The following is a 19,924-nucleotide window of genomic DNA, read 5'->3' on the forward strand; positions in this document are numbered from 1 at the left end:
CTGCTCTTCCTCCAATGTTTGGCATTTTAGCATCGCTATTTGCTTAGCTGGTTAGACCCCCAAACCTTGGATATTTAAGTCTTCTGTTGCTCTCACATTCACTCCCTTAGCAAATTCTGATGGATATGCATTTAAAACATCCCCGCACACAGCTGCTTTTCAACAGCTCTTCTCCAGCTGCCTGGGTCTAAATCACCACCTTCAGGCCAAAGCAAGAGCTTTCTGACTTCTCTCTCTGTCTCCACCTTTGCACTGCCTCAGTCTATGCTGCAAGCACGAGCAAAGCGTAGCTTCTAAGCATCAATCAGATCCTGGGACTTCCGCGTTCAAAACCCTGCAAGGACTTCCTGTGACATTTGGACTCCAACTCACATGCTGTCCTACCTTTTCTGGCCCTGCCTACTTTTCATTTACCATCTTATGCTACTCTCACCTTCCTTCATCTGTCCCCAAGATTCATCTTGTTCCTCACAAGGTGCAGTGCATGCCCCGAGCTCTACCTTTAATGCTGTTCCCCTGGGTCTGTGCATGGCTGTGCCTTCACCTCACTTAGGTGTCTTTTAAAAAGTCTCCTCCTCAGAAAGGTCCCGAGCACCCTAACTAAAAAAGCACCCTGCTGCCACTTGCCTGTTTTATTTTTCTTTATAGTATTTACCTCTACCTGACATTGTATTAGAGATTCCATATTCATTTGTTTTATTGAAGACATAGTCCTTATTCCTTTGGCATATTTTCTCTAGTATGTCAATAAATATTTGTGGAATGAATGAATGAAAGCCAGTATGGCTGATATATGGTAAATGAGGAGAGGAGTGGTACAAGTGAGGCAGGCAAGGTAGGTGTTTTTAAAATATGCAAAGCATTGTAGGCCATCTTAAGAAGTTTGTACTTTTCCCTAGAAGTGAGAAGCCATTGAAGATTTTAAGAAGGAACAGATATAACCTGATTTACATTTTTTAAAATTTTCAATGAAATTGTCTGTGAGCTTGAATGTTTTATTGACCTCAGGAATAAATTCAATGGACCTGTCGTTAATGAATGTATTTTCAGTTGCTTTATATAACTCTGTTTAACAAAAATCACTTGTGTGAGATTAAAAATAACTCCTTCTATAGAGCAGAATAACCTGATATCATGTAATTTTTAGTCTAGAGGGGCAATAACTGCTATATGACTTTTAGGATAAAAACATTATTTTAAAATAATTAAAATTTTATTATTACCAAACAAAATAGACTTTCTTACACTTTTATATATTATATTAAGCCTTGATAGACTTAGTTTACTTTATCCTTATAAGATAGTGGTTTAAATAGAATGCCTATTCTGAGGTAGAGGATAAAAATGAAAAGAGCCTTTAGGGTTTTTTGAATGAAGACTGGACTACAGCCTAGCACAGCATTTAAAAATTTTTATTCTATGGGCTACTGACATCTCCCAACATATGCAGAGGTATTTTATGTAAATAGGATTCTGGTGCCAGACAGGTTTCAGAAAGGATGGGTTAAACGAGATTGTGCCTTTAATTCAGGATTTCCAGAGCCTGTAATTTACTAATGTGCACTCGGAATCCCAGGGTGGGGACCCAAGCAGCATTTCCCATTGCCACCTCTTCACAGAGCCCCTCTTCTGCAGAACATGGTTTGGGAATTGCTGATGGACTGAGACCCAAGGGCGTTGGTATAACGCACAGCGTACTAGCAGGGTGGCTTCATAGGTGGGCAACCTGGGCAGTCCTACAAGGCCCTGCTCTCAGAAGGGGCCCTGTGTCTGGTTAACGCTCTGCTGGCACCATCTAAGTGTTCACTGTGTCTGAACTCGAGTTTTGTAGGCGAAGTCCGAAGGGACACTGGAGCATGCGCACAAGCAGAGGCGTGGCACTGAACGCAGCGTACGTACAGGAGGGGCGAGGCCCTCGCGGCCCGGAGCGGCGGACCAGGCACGCCCAGCGTTCATGCGCCTTGGGCCAGTCCGGGCGCCCGGGGGTTCAGAGGAGGCAGCTGAGGCTGGAACCTGGCTCCGCACTGATGGGGCCCTTGAATGCAGCAGCAGTGGCCGCCGCAGCACCCTGGACCCCAGGAGAGAGGAGGGCTCCACTTGGGAGCAGCGGCACGACAGCATGGGAGGCCTGCTTGCCTGTCGTTCCCGTGGCCAGTCTCCTTCGTGTGGCGTCTGCAAATGTATTAACTTTCAGGCCTGAGCATTGGGACAGGACCTGCTGGCACTCAGGTAATAAGCTAATCAGCAAATATTACAAAATAAAATTGTTCACATGGATAGCCCAGTAAAGCATAATCAGGGAGTTGCCAGAATTCTCCAAAGATTTCATAATCTCTGGTTTTGAAAACTTCTGTGATTGCAAAACAAATTCTGCATTTGTAGACTTAGAAATTAAATTTAAAGATCGTCACAGCCATTGGAAAACAATGCTATTTTCGAATAAAACTTTGGATGAACCAATTATTAAGAGGAAGACAGTTTTAAAAATTCCTCGTGACTGGAGATAGAATGCATAAAGAGGCACTTTTGAACTATGCGAAAGTCATGAAGCCAGTTTCGGGTTTTGGTACAAACTCCACAAGTTACAGGAAGTGTCAGAGGAAACGTTAAAATGCCGTTGTATAAATTTATATTTACATCTAAATTCAGACTTACGTGAAACTGGTACGTGTGAAGAATTAAATCTTTCCGGAAAATTGCTCCACAAGAATCATTAGTTCTAGATGTACTAAAATTTATATTTTGAAATAATTTATCCAAAATTTATTTCTTTCTTGTCACAGTCTATAAAATATTCTTAACAGCTCTATTAACAGTTGCATTAGCAGAAGGATCTTTCTCTAAATTAAAAATTACCAAATTAAAAATTACCAAATCTGTGGTATTCCATTTGCCAAGAGTAGCTGACATCACTTTCAATTATATCAATTGAAAATTAAGTTGCTAACTGTATAATTTTAATGAACTAATAAAAGTAGTTTCAGCAATCCAAGTTTCAGTAATCTTGTAATCCAAGATTACAATTAATCAAGATATAATATAAAATATTATTTTAAATTTTATCATATAAAATTATAAGCCAAACTGATTTTTTTGCAATTTGTAAGTTTATGCTGGGACTCATATATCACTATTATCCTTGTTACGTTTTATAAATATTAACATACTTTTAACATAGTTTTAAGAGAAAACTTTTTGTGCATTTTTTAAAATTGAAGTATAGTTTATTTACAAAAATAATAGTTGCAACGTACTGATTCAGTATTTTTATCAATTATATTCCATTTAAAGTTATTATAAAATAATGCTATATTTCCCTGTGCTGTACAATATATCCTTGTATCTTATTTTTTGTACATAGTAATTTGTACCTCTAATCCTCTCCCTCTATTTTGCCCCTCCCCCAATCCCTTTCCCCACTGGTAACCAGTAGTTTGTTCTCTGTATCTGTGAGTCTGTTTCTGTTTTGTCATATTTATTCATTTGTTTTATTTTTTAGATTCCACATATAAGTGAAATAATACAGTATTTGTCTTTCTCTGTCTGACTTATTTCACTAAACATAATACCCTCTAGGTCCGTCCATGTTGTTGCAAAGGGCAGAATTTCATTTTTTTTAATGGCTAACATTCCATTGTATGTATACACCACATCTTCTTTATCCATTCGTCTGCTGATGGAAACTTAGGTTGCTTCAGTACCTTGGCTATTGTAAATAATGCTGCTATGAACATTGGGGTGCATGTATCTTTTTGAATTAGTGTTTTCATTTTCTCTGGAAGTGAAATTGCTGGATCATATGGTAGTTCTATTTTTGTATATTTTTGTGCTTTTATTGTACTTTTCCCCTGCTTTTTGAACAAGGCGTCTCACATTTTCATTTTGTAGTAGGGCCCAGCAAATTATGGGCATGCGATGATGAAACAAAGTTGTTCATGCAACTTCCCTGTGTTTTGAAGGAAGTGTCAAGGTAGTGGACAAATGCGTGATTTGTGTTAGGTTTGGATTCTGTAGCAAAATTTGCACTTTTTACCAAGCAAGCTTTAAAATCCTTCTCACTTTCATAGCACATAAGAACCTGGAAGGCAATGTAGGCCAATAGCTGAGAACTTAGAAGATACAAAGAAAAGTTTGCACATCTGGCATTGTCAGTAGAATTATTAGCAGTTGGTTTCCTTCAAGAATTAGAAAAGTCAAGGTCAACTCCTGACAGCAGAAATACAACAGAGTTCCCTAAATGAGAAGAGGTATCTTTAGGGTTGGGTACTTCCAAAATGTCAAAAGGATGACTTTTATGTAAAGCCTGAGAACAGGTGAGGTGGAATCTTGGAGTGTGTTTTTGTGAAAGCTGTGTGTGTGTGTGGTGTTGTATGTGTTGTCATGGAGGTAGCGGTGGAGATGGTGGTGGTGATCATGGAAGGGATGACTTGCCTGCGGAGATAAGAGGGCACCAGAGCATGAAGGACCTAACAGGCCATGTTATGGATTTGGGGCTTTATTTTAGAGAATCGGATGGTCCTATAATTCTGGAAGCAAAACACTATTTTTTCAATAATCTTTTGGCTCATTATGTGATGTGGAATAGTTTCCCACAGCATATTTCAACAGTTTACTAAAGAGAACTGTTGATTGATGACATCATCTTTGTGAATCAGGAGGTGCGATGAAAATTATAGCTTCCTTACTTTGTGAAGAATTTTCACAGGTTGTTTCCCATAGGAAACATTGGGCCAGTCTTTGTTCTAAGAAAACTCCATGACTATGTGGGATGCTTTATGGCTTGTTTCACTCCGTTTGATGAATGGATAAAGTGCTTTGAGCAGGCAACCAGAGCAATAGCTGTAACAATGAGCCTGAGTAGATGAGAGGAATAATTTTAATATCATGATTTTATATTGATGAATGTTTTCCCAGCCCTGACATAATGTAATAGATTATACAACCTCGGTGACTACTGATAAACTTTGTTTTTAATGTGACCAGACATTGAATTTAAAAATTCAGGTATAAGGAACAGGACCTGTAACCCAAGACATTTAAGCAAACTTAGAGGCATGTCCTAAGAACTTAAAGAACTCTCAAATTTGCAAAAAATACTAGATTATTTAATTTTTTGTATAATTCAATAAAGTATAACAAAACTATAATGTGACATCTTGAGAGCTTAATTAAACATTCCGTTCTAAACTTCCTTATAATTTTTGGCCAAGAACCATTCACTTTTTTTTCATTACCATTACCAGCACTAGCAATTGGCTTTCTTTTCAGGACCATATTCCACCAAGAAACAAAACTTTATTACTTCTCAGGAAATGCTGAATAAACAATGACGAGTAAAACAGGAGAGGCAGATTTAAATGCTTGAAAAACACTGGCAGTTGATATAAATGAAAAAAGAGAACCATTTTAAAAAATTCAGATGAATATTCTTTTACTTTAAGAAACATAATGAATCAAGTGTAATAATAAAAGGCAACTTAACCTGGTTTCATCTGGGAATAATACAGAGTAAGGAGTGTGGCAAACTGAAGAGTACACGTCCAGCTAATTCTTGCCACATAGGAATTTTTTAAGAGAAGCTGTAAATATTTTCTTTTTTTAATTAAAAAGAATCTGACTTCTTTCAGTTTTTAAACTTTGCCTAGATTTTTAAGTGCCACGAAAACCAAACAAAATATGTCAGCAGGCTGATTAACCCCAGAGGCAGCCAGTTTGTGAATGCTTGAATACAGAATAATCCAGGCCCACTGAGATGTTACACTAGACAGTTTACTAGACCGGTGTTCTCCAAAGAGGGATATGGAAGGAGAAAGGGAAGGGGGAGGGGAGAGAGAGAGAGACACCAAGCTCAAAATGTTTTATTAATAAGGGTGAGCGGTCAAAGAAGTTGAGATCCTGGCTGTGCTGGACTCACCAGCTATAGCACACCAGCCTTACGACTCATGAGATTCACATTAATTTCTCAGCAAAATTAAAAAAAAAAAACTACTGTAAACCTTCGGGGTAGCTTAAGACCGCCTGAAACTGCATCTATAAAATGCCATGCATCTATTATATCTTAATTTTACTACCAATCAATTATCTTACAGAAATCTAGGACAGAATTGAAGGCTGTTTCTTACTTTAAGGATGAGGAGATTTAACTCATATCAGTGTCAAACTAGAACATTTCTTTGATGGAGCAATATCTGTTTTAATTTTTACATGAATTATTAGGATGATAGACTAGAGAACAAATGGATTGTTCTAGTGACCTTTGGAAATATGGAGAAAAACTCATGCACAATGTGTTTCCATGAGAGTAGTTTTCCTTATTAATTGCCTAGAGCCCTAAAGAATTATTTATCCAGGGCCTGCTCTATCATGCCCTTACTTTATGGAGCTAAGGGGAGGCTCACAGAGAGCAGAACTGCCCTGTGGTTTTTCCATGTTTCATTCTGTTTTCTTTTCAGGGAAGGAGTAAATCTCACTGTGATCTCACTGATGAATAGGCAGTCTTCAGTCTGGTAGCATTAAACAAGCACCTGTTCATTCTGATGATTTTATGATGGCTTGTTTCATTTCAGTTTATTAATACATAAAAAAGTCTGAATAGTTAGAAGTCTTGAGCCCTTCCTATGTTACTGCTGCTACTAGATAGTTATATAGATCATGTTGAATCTACATAAAAACACCAAAAGATTGATGTTACAATCTCCACTTTGTACTAGAGCAAAATAAGCCTCAGAGTGGAAAACTTCTGAAAGCCACAGAGCTAGTTAGTGGCTGAGCCATGATTTGAACCTGGGTTTTCCTGACACTGAAATCTGGGTTCTTCACATCATACAGCATTGTCTGTCAGTTTACTCAATGCTTCTGTTGATTCCAAGGTGCTTTTTCCCCCTCCATTTTAACTTCTCTGAAATAGAGATTCACTTTACAATTAATATAGGTCATAGTTAGCTGCATTTTTGTTCTTTCTTAGTGTCACATAAGATAAAAGTGTGTTTTACAATTAATGGAGTCTTTTACTTTATGAAGCATGGTAAGCATTCCAAGATCTGGCAGCTAGAAAATGATGGAACTATGATCTAAACTTGGAAACCTGGAGAAGGTCAAGGAACAAGATTAATAAAGAGAAGCCCTCTGGCTTCCCAATTTCCCTTTCTCTCTCCCTCCCTCCCACCCTCCCTCCCTCCCTCCCTCTCTCTCTGCACCACCCTCTCTCCTTTTCTTTTACAAGAGAACACCTTGTTTCTCTGGAATCTCGCTAGTCCAAACTGATGGTTGACCCTGGTTTCACGAAGCTATCAAAGCTCTCTGTCTTCACTGGGATCGTGGTCTGTAGACGTTGGTGCCGTGCGGAGCAAAGGCTGAGGTGGCTTATTTAACAGGACAGGGTCTTCCCACCTGCTTTTCCCCTGATCTGCAATTCATGTATTATAGATTAGATACTACTTTCTGTTACTGTTCACTTGAGATTTTACTGTGTTTACAATTGGAAAAACTCACTTTGAGAGACAAGTGTCTCTGTTCCCACTTTTCTTTCATCTAATGTTAAAGCTCTGGCTCCCTCTGGTCTAGATATATGAGCTCTTAGCTTATCTATAAAACAAAACCTAAAGAGTGAGTGTAAGGGAACTGGTTGTTCAACCCTTTGTACAGTCTCTGTTTGTAACACTTTATCTTCTAGAGTTATCAAAGGGATGTTTATCTATATCAATTGAGGTTACTTTAGCAAATATAATTTTGTTTGTTTTTCTTCGCGATACACAGGCCTCTCACTGTTGTGGCCTCTCCCATTGCGGAGCACAGGCTCCGGACACGCAGGCTCAGCGGCCATGGCTCACGGGCCCAGCTGCTCCGCGGCATGTGGGATCTTCCAGGACCGGGGCACGAACCTGCGTCCCCTGCATCGGCAGGCGGACTCTCAACCACTGTGTCACCAGGGAAGCCCAGCAAATATAATTTTTAAATTGCTTTAAAAGTTCTGGTGACTCTCAGTTGCACAGAGAATGAAAATGCAACTGCTCGGGTGTTCACCTCAAATCATCCTTAATTTGACCTTTCCCTGCATGTCTGGCTTTATTCCACTGCACTGTACCCTCCATGCCATCTAAGTACACAGCCCTAATGCAGTCCCATCATTGTACTTCCTCTCCTTTCCTTTGAATCACACTTCACTGACCCATCTCTGTCTTCGCTCCAATCCGTGGTAAATGCTCTGTTTTTACTTTCTGTCAGTTGCTTGTGACCAGGAGGTAGATGGTCCTAGAAAGGAAAGGTAGAACATTCCTTTTCTAATTGCTCAAAGCATTCGATTGTCATGTGACTCTTTCCTTGGAAGATAGAGCAAACTGACTTGCAATCTAAGAAACTCTTTTCATTCTCATTATTTATGAATTTGTGATTCTCTGATTTTCAGCTCACTTATGCTTTTCTCAGCCATGACGGCCTCATTCTTAGGGGGCTTCGAGGATTCATGCCTTCTGCTCCTGCGTCCACACGTGCACCAGAATTTTCTACTCTCCACCGTAATGCTTACCCGGTAATTCTTCCCACCTCGTGACAATAGCCTGTGCTTGTTAGAATTCTGAGTGTTGGAATTTTAACTACAGTCTGCATCTCCTTAGCTTTCAAGCATCACACCTGCCAGGCCTTCATTTGAAGGCGTTACCATTTTTCCCGATAGCACGTGCACACGGAGTCAGATGTTGAACACATTTGCCAAGGCACCTTTTTTTCCCTTTTTTTTTTTAACACACACGAAGGAATACACTCATATATTCCTCTCTGTGGGGAAAATGAGCACATTCATTCATAAAAAAACATATAGTAAATTATAAAATCAAGGGGGTTTTGTCATTGTTGTTCTTCTCTTATCCTTTGGCAAAGAAAACAAACAAACAAAAAGCCGAATGTCGAAAGTGATGATGTAGCCAAAACTTTAGTACTCCTTTGGGTAAGAATCTCTAGGATTGTGGGCTAGAAGAGTATTGGTAGAATCTGGGTGTTGAGAAACTTTAAATGACCATCCTGCTAAGAATTCATGTTATATACACGTACTAGGTTTTTCATGGGGCTGATAGTCTTGTCAGTAATAGGGCATGAAATATACTTCAAAATCCATTAAAATAATTGTTTGGAAAATCAACCTGCTGCTTCATCAGGTGTTTGGCTTTTGGGGGGAGATGTGCACTTTATAAAATGATGGAACTGTCCTTGCATTAAACATAAATGGAAAGGACCATGTTTTGAAAATCGTTTCTAAGGCACTGTATTAATTATCTATTGCTGTATAACAAATTATCTCAAAACTTAGTGGCTAAAATCATAGTAAACATTATCTCACACAGTTTAGGTAATTCAGAACTTTGGGAGCAGCTGAGCCAGGTGTTTCTGGCTCAGGGTGTCTCTTGATGCCACAGTCAGGATGTTGGCCAGGGTACGGTCATGTGAAGGTCTGACTGAGGCTGCAGGATCCATTTCCAGGGCGGCCACATGGCTGGTGTATTGGTGCTGGCTGTTGGCAAGAGGTTTCTGGTCCTCACTATGTGGACCTTTCCCTAAGGCTGGCTGAGTGTCCTCAATATATGGCAACCGTCTTCCCCCAGAGATCACTGCAAATGATCCAGGAAGTCAAGATGGAAGCTGTAATGTCTTTTAGGACTTAGCCTTGAAAGTCACATACCATCATTTCCACAAAATCCTGTTTGTTGTTCAAGTGAGCCCTATTTATTATGAAGGGGACTGCATAAGGGCATCCATTGGGAGTCATCTTGAAAGCTGACTACCATAATTACTCATTAATTTATTAATACGTTGATCAAATTTCCCTGAGTGTCTATTGCGTAAAAGTGTCTGGGCTAGCTCTGGCAGTAGTTGCAAAAATTTTGTTTACTTATTTAACAAGTTTTTTGTTAGTACCTCCTATGTGCTGGGCATTCTTTTATGCATTGAGTATTTTGCAAAGAGCAAAACAAATCAAGTTCTGCTCCCGTGTAACTTATATTTTAGTTGGGGTGGAAAAGAACAGTGGATAAACAGATAAATGTGTAATGTGTCAGGTGATGATGAATCTATAGACAAAAAGCAGATTACGAGAGAGAGAGAAACTAATAGGAGGGTAGGTCCTATTTTATATGGGTGATCAAGGAAGGTTTCTGTGATAAGGTACCATTTGTGCGAGACCCTGCTAAAGTGGCCCCTACCTTCTAAGGTGGCCCAGGTGCTGGGGAGAGCAGAATGTTTGAGGCAGAGGAAACGTTCAGTGCAAATGTTGGTGGAAAGATGCATGGAAGAGCAAAACAGTCTACAAGAAGTTCTTTATAAAGGTCTCCTTAACTATGTTAGGGCTACTAGTAGACTTTAAGTCACCTTTGATTCTTTTCGGTTTTACTCCTTTTAATCTAAGTTCAGCACTTGAAGCCTATTTAAAGCACAGAATTTCCTTACCATAAAACTCAAACCCAGTTTATAAATATTTTTTATTCCCCTCGTGTTGGCTTACGTGGCTCCTTAGACCAGTCTGCCCAGTGGCTGTTTCAAATCTCTCCATGGTCCTCGAGCTCCAGACTCCAACTGAACCAGGATTTTCCTCAGTAGCTTATCCCTTACTCTCCTTGAAGATCAAGGCCATCTATCAGACACTTTCTCTTTGCCTCAAAATGTGATGGAAACTTTAAGTTCCTTATTTTATGTCTTCAAATAGAGATCTGCCGTCCTTTCCAAATGTTACCCTTTCCACCCATGCTTTAGGTGTACCTTTTCACATGTGTGCATGTGACTTTGGCCTTAAACCACTGTCTCTTACCTTTTTCTTCCAGTTTAATTTTCTTTCTCGTTGCTCACTGCTCCTTTCCTTCTCTTGAAAACATTCTACTTTTTCCACTTTCCTTAACAAATAATTCTTCCTTCCCGCCTTGTTATCTTATGTCATAGTTTTTAGCGAGGCTAACAGAGTCATCTGAAGTATTTGGTAAAAATGCACGTTTCTTTCCCAGATCTGCATAATCAGATTTTTCTAGTGGGTGGGGACAGCAGAGTCTATTTGAAAAAAGTTCTCCATATCATTCTCATGAGCAGCTGTGTTGGGGAACTGCTGGTATATACTCTTTGATTTTTTTTTCTTATAAGATATTAATTCATTTTCTTACTGCATGCTAATTCTCAATTTCTTTCCTCCATCAACACTCATTTCTCACAGCATTCCAGTGGTGTCTCAATATTCAAAGCCAATGACCTTTTCTCAGTCTGTGTCGTGTTTCTATTTAGTGCATCATTTGATCTTATTGACTGCCATCATCTTCTTGGAACTTTCTCATCTATCTCAAGTTCTGTAACACTGAAACCACAAGGTTAAGACATTAGAAAGATTTGACATAAGTTGTGATTACTATTACCATTTTATATCTATAAAACTCAGGGATGGAGAAAGTAAAAATAAATCATTGCCTGAACTAAAGGTAGATATTCTAGAATCCTGTTTTTCTAAATGTCCTCAAGAACATTTGGGACACTAATTATCTTCAAGTTTATTTCATCATTCTTGAGTCTTACTGCTTTCTAGAATCCATCTGAAACTTAATATATGTATAGCTACAACCTTAGCACAATAACATTTCCTTTAACTTGTATATTAGGAGACTGTTCGGTCAAAGACCAGTGATACTTCCTTCTACATGGCAGATCCTAAGCTACTTAATTCTTTGAATGAGTCCATACGTTTAGAACTCTAAGGCATAGTCATTAATTAGAAGGTTTTCTATTTGAAGACCTTTCACCTTCTACTTTCTATTCAAGATGATGTTTATTAATGTGGTAGAGATGCCTAGCCGTCTACCAAAAATACATGCTTCCCTTTCCATATGGTGGACTTACCCCTGGGAAAGGGCTGCCCTGTCATTGACAGCATCTGCCAGCCTCCTCCCATCTCACCCCCTCCATATATCAAGGTGTGGCCTCATGACTAGTTCTCACCAATGAAGTGTGAGCAGAACTGATGGAGCATATGGGGTAGAGACTTTAGACAGCAGATGAGTTTTGAGTCTTGAAGAGATCTCAGAGGCCCTTGGGAATGATGGATCCACAAGGTGGAAGGGAGTCTGGGTTCCTAAACATCGTCCACAACCAGGAACATTCTCACTGTACTGGTACATGAGCAAGAAATACACTTTTGTTGTGTTAAGCCATTGAAACATAAATATTTGTTTATTTGAGCAATAAGCTGTCTTATTCGGTCATGATGAGTTATTGGCCTCATAATGAGTTATCGTTTCTCAGTCATTTGCTGGTGATTTTTTTTCTCCAAAGTTTCAAATTTCTGAACAGAACTAGTGATGCCCTCTCCCTACCACCACCTCCGTGTAGGAGGTACAGACAAAAAGGAAAAAATGGTGAAATGGCAAGAGCCCAAGATCCATGGCCTATTCACCCAAATTGACCAGGGCTCCCCTGGCCAATTTCCCTAATCCCTCTCTTTTCCTCCTTCTAAAGTCAAGTCATATGATGTATTAAAATTGTCATTGACTGGGGCCAGCAAAGCACACAGGACTCTGGACTTGATTCAGTTCTGCCGTGAATTGTGCCGCATGACCTTACATAGGTTTTCTGACTACTCTGGGCCTCAGTTTCTGTCATGTGAAGTGAGAAGGTTAGATTGATAATCTCCAAGTTCCCCTACAAATAATACTTTAAATAAAGATATGTGCAATGCTTTTAAAAGAAGACTAGATAATTATATTTTATTCCATTCTTTAAAAGTAACTCAGTGAACCCTTTTTTTTTTTTTTTAAGATTTTTTTGACGTGGACCATTTTTAAAGTCTTTATTGAATTTACCACACTTCTGTTTCACGTCTTGGTTTTTTGGCCACAAGGCATGTGGGATCCCAGCTTTCTTACCAGGGATTGAACCCACACACCCTGCACTGGAAGGCTGAGTCTCAACCACTGGACCGCCAGGGAAGTCCCTGAGCTAACCCTTTCTAATAGCATATTTTAAGAAAGGCACTGCATTTTTCACTGTGAGGGAGAAAATAATAAACATTACTTGGCTCTGGGAAAGTGTGTGTGAAAAATAGAAAACTTACACAATCAATACAAATAACTGTAACTTCTCAGTTGATTAATAAAAGGGGGGCAAAATCCTGGGAAGAAGCATAGTTTACACCCTGAGACGTTGGGTTGATTCTGACCCAGATCGTGAAACACCTGAGTCAAGTGTTTACTTACTCCAAGTGGAGTGAAGGTGAAAGGGCTGGGCTGAGACAACTAGCTGTAGGGACATTACTTTCCTGGGAAAACGCTTAGAGTGTCTCTTAAGCCCAGGATCATCCATGGGCCTTAGATTTCTTGCAAAGTAGTTCAGATTTCAGATCATCTAAAATTCTTGGAGAGGCCTAAAACCACACAGGCTTCTGTGAATTCTGTGGATCAAGCAAGAATTGTGGCTTTATGCAGTGCCGTCATTCCCAACACTGCAGGGGAAAGTATGAATCAAGTACTATGATTTGGCTCCAGGTGGACCCAGTGTTGCCTTTAGGCCTAAGACCTAGGCAGAAGAGGCAAGAAGGACCCCTACCTTGAGCCTCCCCCACTTTAGAGGCCCCCCTACATTAGAGGGTCCTGCACTGGTACTCCTCTGGCTATGTTTGTCCCCTTGAAGCAGTCAAGGGAATGTACCACAGACCTCAGAGTCCCCTGCCGTTCTTGCCTGCTCAGTCCTCCCAAAGATTGCCCATGCTGCCAGTGTGTGCCCCCCTCGGCTGAGATGTGGCCAAAGGGTGGCTGAGTTCGCACATACCGGCTGGGGAGTCCACACACATGCAGGTGGGGCCCCTCACGGCGTTCGCGAAAGGTGGGATAAGTCACTGCAGGCTGGAGGTCAGGTTCTAGCGTGGAACTTTGAGGAGTCTGAGAAACCTAAATTCAAACTGAGCTTCCAGACCACTGTGAAGGTTTATATGTCCAGCTAGCAAAAATGAACATGTGTTACCTAATAGAGTGTTAGCTTAGTGTCTGTTAGGTATTTGACTTTTGATGTCTGGATCTCCGTTTGCACTGTTACTCTGGACTCCACGAATGCTAGGAGTGGGCCCGAGTGACCAGTGTTATGTGACTGCACAAGAGGAAGTTGGATGGTACATTTGCCCCAAAGCATTTACATTGATCTCTTCACCTGCACTAAGGCCCCTAAGTTTCCTTGGACAAACTCAGATCAACACAAGGTATGTGTGTATGACTCAATTACACAGATTTTACTGGGGTTTTTTTTTATGCTTCGTAGAGTCAAAGGCTTTGCTGATGGCGTTCAATAAATAACAGTTGTCAACAGGTGTGATAGTTGATGCCTGCAGAATCAGTTTCCTTGTGGTTATTTAGACAGATTGTCTCTCAAGATAGTAATTCTGTCTAGTGTCCCAGAGATTCGCTTGGCAGGGAGGTGTTCACCTCCTAGTCTTAATCCTCAAATTCCTGCCCGTCAATTCAGTCTTACACTAGTCAGTTCTGGAGCAACTGTTCAAGCAAATACTACTGTGGGGATCCACTCAAGGGATTCTTTGTACATAGCTGTTTGAATGCCAAGGAAGGTGTTAATGGAAAGCGATCTGGATTATCTCATGAGTATAAACCTGTTACTGTAGTTTTCACAGAGTGTGGGTCTCTGGTGCAGGTGCTTTAGTTATAGCCTAGTTAAATATCGTTACCCTATAAATCAGTGCATACAATAGGTCTAAGTATATTAATGACTTTTTGGGTGGGCTAAAACTGACTGGAGGTGGAGATCCAAAGGGGTCTGTTACTTTTCTCATTGACAGTAAATTCTAAGGTCTTTTTCTTTAAGTACAGGATTGAATGAATGAAAACAGCAGATGGTAGTCAATCCTTTGTGGCTCATCTAAGCAACTGAGCTTTCCCCAAAGCTCTAGAAAGGTGCTGATCTGTAAGGGTGACAAACTCACCAGCCTATGATAGGGGCCAAGCTTCAGGGATTTAAATTGATGCGAGAACATTTAAGCCCATATTTCACCTCTAGTCATTTATAGTCACTTTAAAAAAAAAAAAAAGACTGCGTGGCAAACAATACTGGTTGGGCCTGTTTGTACCCTCTGACTTGGAGGTGACCTCCATGGTCTGATTTATGATTTCCAGCACACTGAGAAAGTTTCTTTTGCCTTAAATAGCTCCCTTATATGAATGGAACAGTGCTTGAAATTCCACTATTACAAAGGCATTCTTTCAGATTAACCAACCTCTCTCTTCATACACTTCAAAAAAAAATCAAAGACTATGTCTTGATAGGTATTTATATCAGTAACTTTTTCCTTCATGAGTGTTGCAGGGCCCTGATGTGAAAAGAGATAGGGCACTATTGCAACAAAGAGGGGCAGAAGCAGATTGGGAAACAGAAATAACGTTCTGCTAAACGAAACTCCCAACTTTATTCAGCTGTGACCTAACAGGCATTCTTTAAAAGAGTATCTTATTTCTTTCTCAAAAAAAAAAGGTGATTTAGGAGTAAGTATTCTTGTTGACCACACAAGGAAACAACCTAGGAGCAATTAAGTGGCTTGCGAAAGATCATAGAGTGATATGATGCATCTAGGACTCAAATCTAAATACTTTTGTCCTGAGTTTTATGCTCCTTCTACTACACCGTGTATTTCCTAAGCCATGCTGTCCAGGAGTAAATCTGTGATATTCCCTGCTGTGGATAATTATAGCTTCGATTAACCAAGCACCTTATATGTGTGATAAGCTCTTGGGAGCCAGGTGGTCTGGGATTGTCTCCGTTCCAGCAATTACTGATTGTATAATTTTGGGCAAATTACTTACTCCCCTTGGATTGTATCTATAAATAGGAATAATAATCTTACCTACCTCATGGGTTTATTGTGAAGATGATTTGAGAAACTACAGGTAAAGTGCTTAGAACAACTTAACTGCTCAATAATTCTTAGCTTACTTACTTATTACCTCATTAAATCCTTCCCAAAATGCTCTTAGGCACATATTATCCCTATTTATAGATAGGTAAACTGGACTCAGGAAAGCTAGGTGACTTTCCTAAGATCAAGATCAAACAAACTAGCAAGAAAGCTAGTTTATTTTATACCAGGTTTCATTCTACACTCTGCTGCAAAGTTGAGATGGTACTTGTACATCTGATAGAACAAATGTTTAATATCCAGGACTGGCCTGCATATGGTAGAGAGCTGAAATAAGACACTATGTACTTGAAGTAATCTCAAGGTTTATTTATTTATTTATCAATTTATTTATTTATTATTGAGGTTACATTGGTTTATAACATTATATAAGTTTCATGTGCACAGCATTATAATTTGATGTCTGTCTATACTATGGCGTGCTTACCACAAAAAGTTTAGTTTCCATCCGTCACTATACAGTATATACACTGTATACACTATACAGATTTCAAGGTTTTGAAAGCCACTGCCTGTCCAAAAGAGATTCTGTAAACAATGGTCATGGCTGTAAGTGTCCACGTTGGAAGTCTGTCTCCAAAAGATAGGAGAGTTTGGGACAAAGCCTGATGTAGAGCATTGACTGAGTGAAAGTACAGAAGGGGAACAGATGGGTGAGACTGGGCAGGCATTAGCATTACGAGATTGTTGGCCAAAGGAAGTGGGACTCAGGCAAGGGGATCACACTTCTCCTACTTTGTCTTAGGTTTGTCTTAGGTTCAGTGCTGAGTCAATGGGAACAACCCAGATTTGTAGCTGTAATGCAGTGAAGGAGGTTCCATTTTTCATATTCTAATTCCCATTTCCAGATGATGAAATTGAAATTTAGAAAGATTAACAACACAAGGCCACAACTAGTAAAATTGCTGAGGCAGTGCTTGAACCTGGAGTCTTATGATGGCAAAGCCCTTGGCTCTTTTCATTACAGGGACTGCCTTTCAGAGGCCAGTTGCTAAGCACTGTGTACTGGGAATGGAGAGGAAGCAGAAATGTGGGGCTGGATATACACATATGTAGTGGATTTCACATCATTCCTTGACTTTGCTAGTTTATAAACCCATAGTGGAAGTGGCCTCTGTGATATCTCAGTATTAGCTTGCTTTGTGAGTAAATATTAAACCTCAAAACTATGCTTTCTTGGCAATCAGTTTATACTGATTTAATATGATGTTAAATTGCTCATAGAAGTTAAATATATCTCGGGAGCCCGAAATTTGATGAAAGTTTCCCAGGACTTTTTACTGCGTGTTCATAAAATTTTACAAGCACTGTGATTTGTGGCTTCTGACAAAGTCTCTGCAAAGGACAATGAATTAATTAGAGAATGAGAAGTCTATTGCTCACAATCCTTTGTAATGCCGTGTTGTCATCCTCAGGAGCTGCAATCCCAGAAAAATCCGAAATTCAAGTGAGCCTAATACAAGCCGAAAATTCAGCTGTCAACCGCAGCACTAGTCGAAGCAAAGGCAAGTCCAGAGTGAGGAGGAAGAATTTTGGTCTGTATGGAAACAATCAGATTCCTTTCTTCCCTTGAGAGTGGATGCGTAATTAAAAATAGGACGTAATTACTGCCCTTCTGTATTTGAAAGAAAACTGAACGAGGAAAAGGCAGCTGGAAGAATTAAACCACAGGTGAAGGCAACTTTGCAACTTGGGAGGTAACTGCCCCATCATTTATACTGCGTTATGAATTAGGTTCCAGACGAGGAGCATATTGGTGCACATAACGTGTAGCAGCTCATTTGTATCATAAGCAGCAGGAGGATATTTTAATCTTTCAGGTCGTCACCATGTTAGTGGAAGGCAAGGATGATTTTAGCAAAAACTTCAACTAAATTGTGAACCCCGGACTGAAATGACGCTTACTCATTAGCTGACCCTCCCTCAATGGAAAACAATTTTTATTTTAGCATATATGTATTTTTTAAAATAATTTACAGTATGCGTGCTTCCACAAAGGACTTGATACAACCTAATTCCACTCTAAAGAGAAAGCAAACTAGGATACAAGGCAAACTAAAGTATGGTGTGTGTGTGTGTGTGTGTGTGTGTGTGGACAAACTAATAAAACTTTCCAGAAGAATTCTAGATATTTTATATTTTTGGATGAAAGAATAAGAGGGCTAAACAACAATATGGAGGGATTTCCCTGGTGGTCCAGGGGTTAAGACTTCACGCTCCCACTGCAGGAGACACGGGTTCAATCCCTGGTTGGGGAACTAAGATCCCATATGCCACGGGTGTGGCCAAAACTTTTTTTAAAAAAAACCCAGCAATGTGAAAATATTCTCTGAATATAATTCTACAAAAGCAATATTTTTTCCGTCTGTAATAGTTCAGTAATCCAATCACTTTTTGCCCCTAGGAGGGCCTTTCAGGTTTTATTTGATGTTTTTAGTTCAGTTATGCTTTGTGACACTAACTGTTAGTGCGCACAAAAATTGAGTTTTTCTCCTTTCCCAACGCATTGCTGGGGTACATTTCCCAGAGTTCCTATATCTAGATAGGTCTGGGTGACTAGTTTTTAACGACAGTAATGCTTGCCACCTCTTAGCGAAGGCAGTTAAGAGCAGGTGTGCCTTCTCTGAGCACTGTCTTCTTCCCCATCCACTAGCTGAACACTGAAGGCAGTTGCTGGAGGCTTATCCAGCAGTGGTTGTGAAAATGGGGTCCCAGGAGCAGTAGCACGTATGCCACCTGGAAACTTGTTCAAAATGCAGATTCTTGGAACCCACCCAAGACCTACCAAGATCAGCAACTCTGGAGTTGGGGCCCAGCAATCTAGGTATTAACAAGCCCTCTAGGTGATTCTGAATTTGAGAAACACCCTTCAGGACAATAGCAAGGCCAGAGGTTGGAAGAATCATAGGTCCCTGGATGACTGCACAAAACAGAGACTCTTCTCCTGTCCCCCTTCTCACTTCACTGGACTGAGACAAAAGACACATATCGTATTACATTAAGCCCCTGAGACCTTCAGGTTACTTTCTACAGCAGTTAGCCCATCTTGACTAATACTGCTTCCTATTCCTTTTTCTATTATTGCTCTTGAGGAATGCAACAACTTCCCACTTTTGTCCTGGCTACCACAAGTTCTGTAGGGAATGATGAAATAGAAATAAACCAACCAGCTGATAAACATTGTTTTCCCTCCGGTTATGCTATTTTCTCCCTCTTTGAATTTTCATGTACTGTTCCCTCTGCCTAGATTGTTACCTACTGCTCACCGAGCGAACTCCAACTCATCCTGCAAGCATCTCCGCATCTATAAAATCTTTTAGGAGCACTTTATAGAGTATGGGGACCACCTTTCTACATAATCTTACAGAATTTCTTGCCCTTCAAAGATCTGAGCTCCCTTAATATGAGAGAAGCCTTCTCAAACACCCAAAGTTTGGCATAAAATTACATAAGATGCTGTTTATATAGTTGACATTTTTGAATTTAAAATTTTATGCCACATTTTTCTCTTTTCTCTCTTTAGGGGAAATTCTTTTCTCCCACCCTAAATATGTACTTCTACTGAATATGTGACTTAGTTCTATCCAATCAGAGTCCTTCCCTGAAATTTTTCTAAGTGGGCTTATCGGAAAATTTTAAATTGTTCTCAACATTGTAAGATTGTGCGACCCTGGAGCTATCTGCTGCCACGTTGACTGTCGTGGAAAAGTCTGTCTGTGAGAAAGAAAGAGGCAAACACTCAGATAACAGTGTCAGTTCTGACAATATCCTACCCCAGGGATCCAGTCATACCTGAAGTTGGATCCACACCTCTGTGGTTTGGATACTTAGGTAATAAATTGTATTCCTTTGCTTTAGATAGTTTGCATTTCTATCTCTGGCTTTCAAAAGCTGCAAGCTGCGATGAATATGGAAATCATTTTGTTCATTCCTGAAAAAGAGATTGCGATAGGCTTTGGGCTGCCAGAGAGAACAGTGACCTAGAATAGTAGGATG

The 19,924-nt window shown here is 39.9% G+C and overlaps 1 protein-coding gene across 1 annotated transcript in view; it reads left to right on the plus strand.

Annotated features, from left to right (window-relative positions):
- The first annotated feature begins 1,250 nt into the window (after positions 1-1,250).
- Positions 1,251-19,924, plus strand: part of PTPRR (protein tyrosine phosphatase receptor type R) — a 378,611-nt gene continuing 359,937 nt past the window's right edge. Inside the window, exons 1-2 of the mRNA XM_079937947.1 lie at positions 1,251-2,229; positions 17,344-17,625. The gene's annotated coding sequence lies outside the window, so the exon portion shown is untranslated. The remainder of the gene's footprint in view (positions 2,230-17,343; positions 17,626-19,924) is intronic.

This window comes from Stenella coeruleoalba, assembly GCF_951394435.1.
Source record: "Stenella coeruleoalba genome assembly, chromosome: 11".
Classification (NCBI taxonomy): domain Eukaryota; kingdom Metazoa; phylum Chordata; class Mammalia; order Artiodactyla; family Delphinidae; genus Stenella; species Stenella coeruleoalba.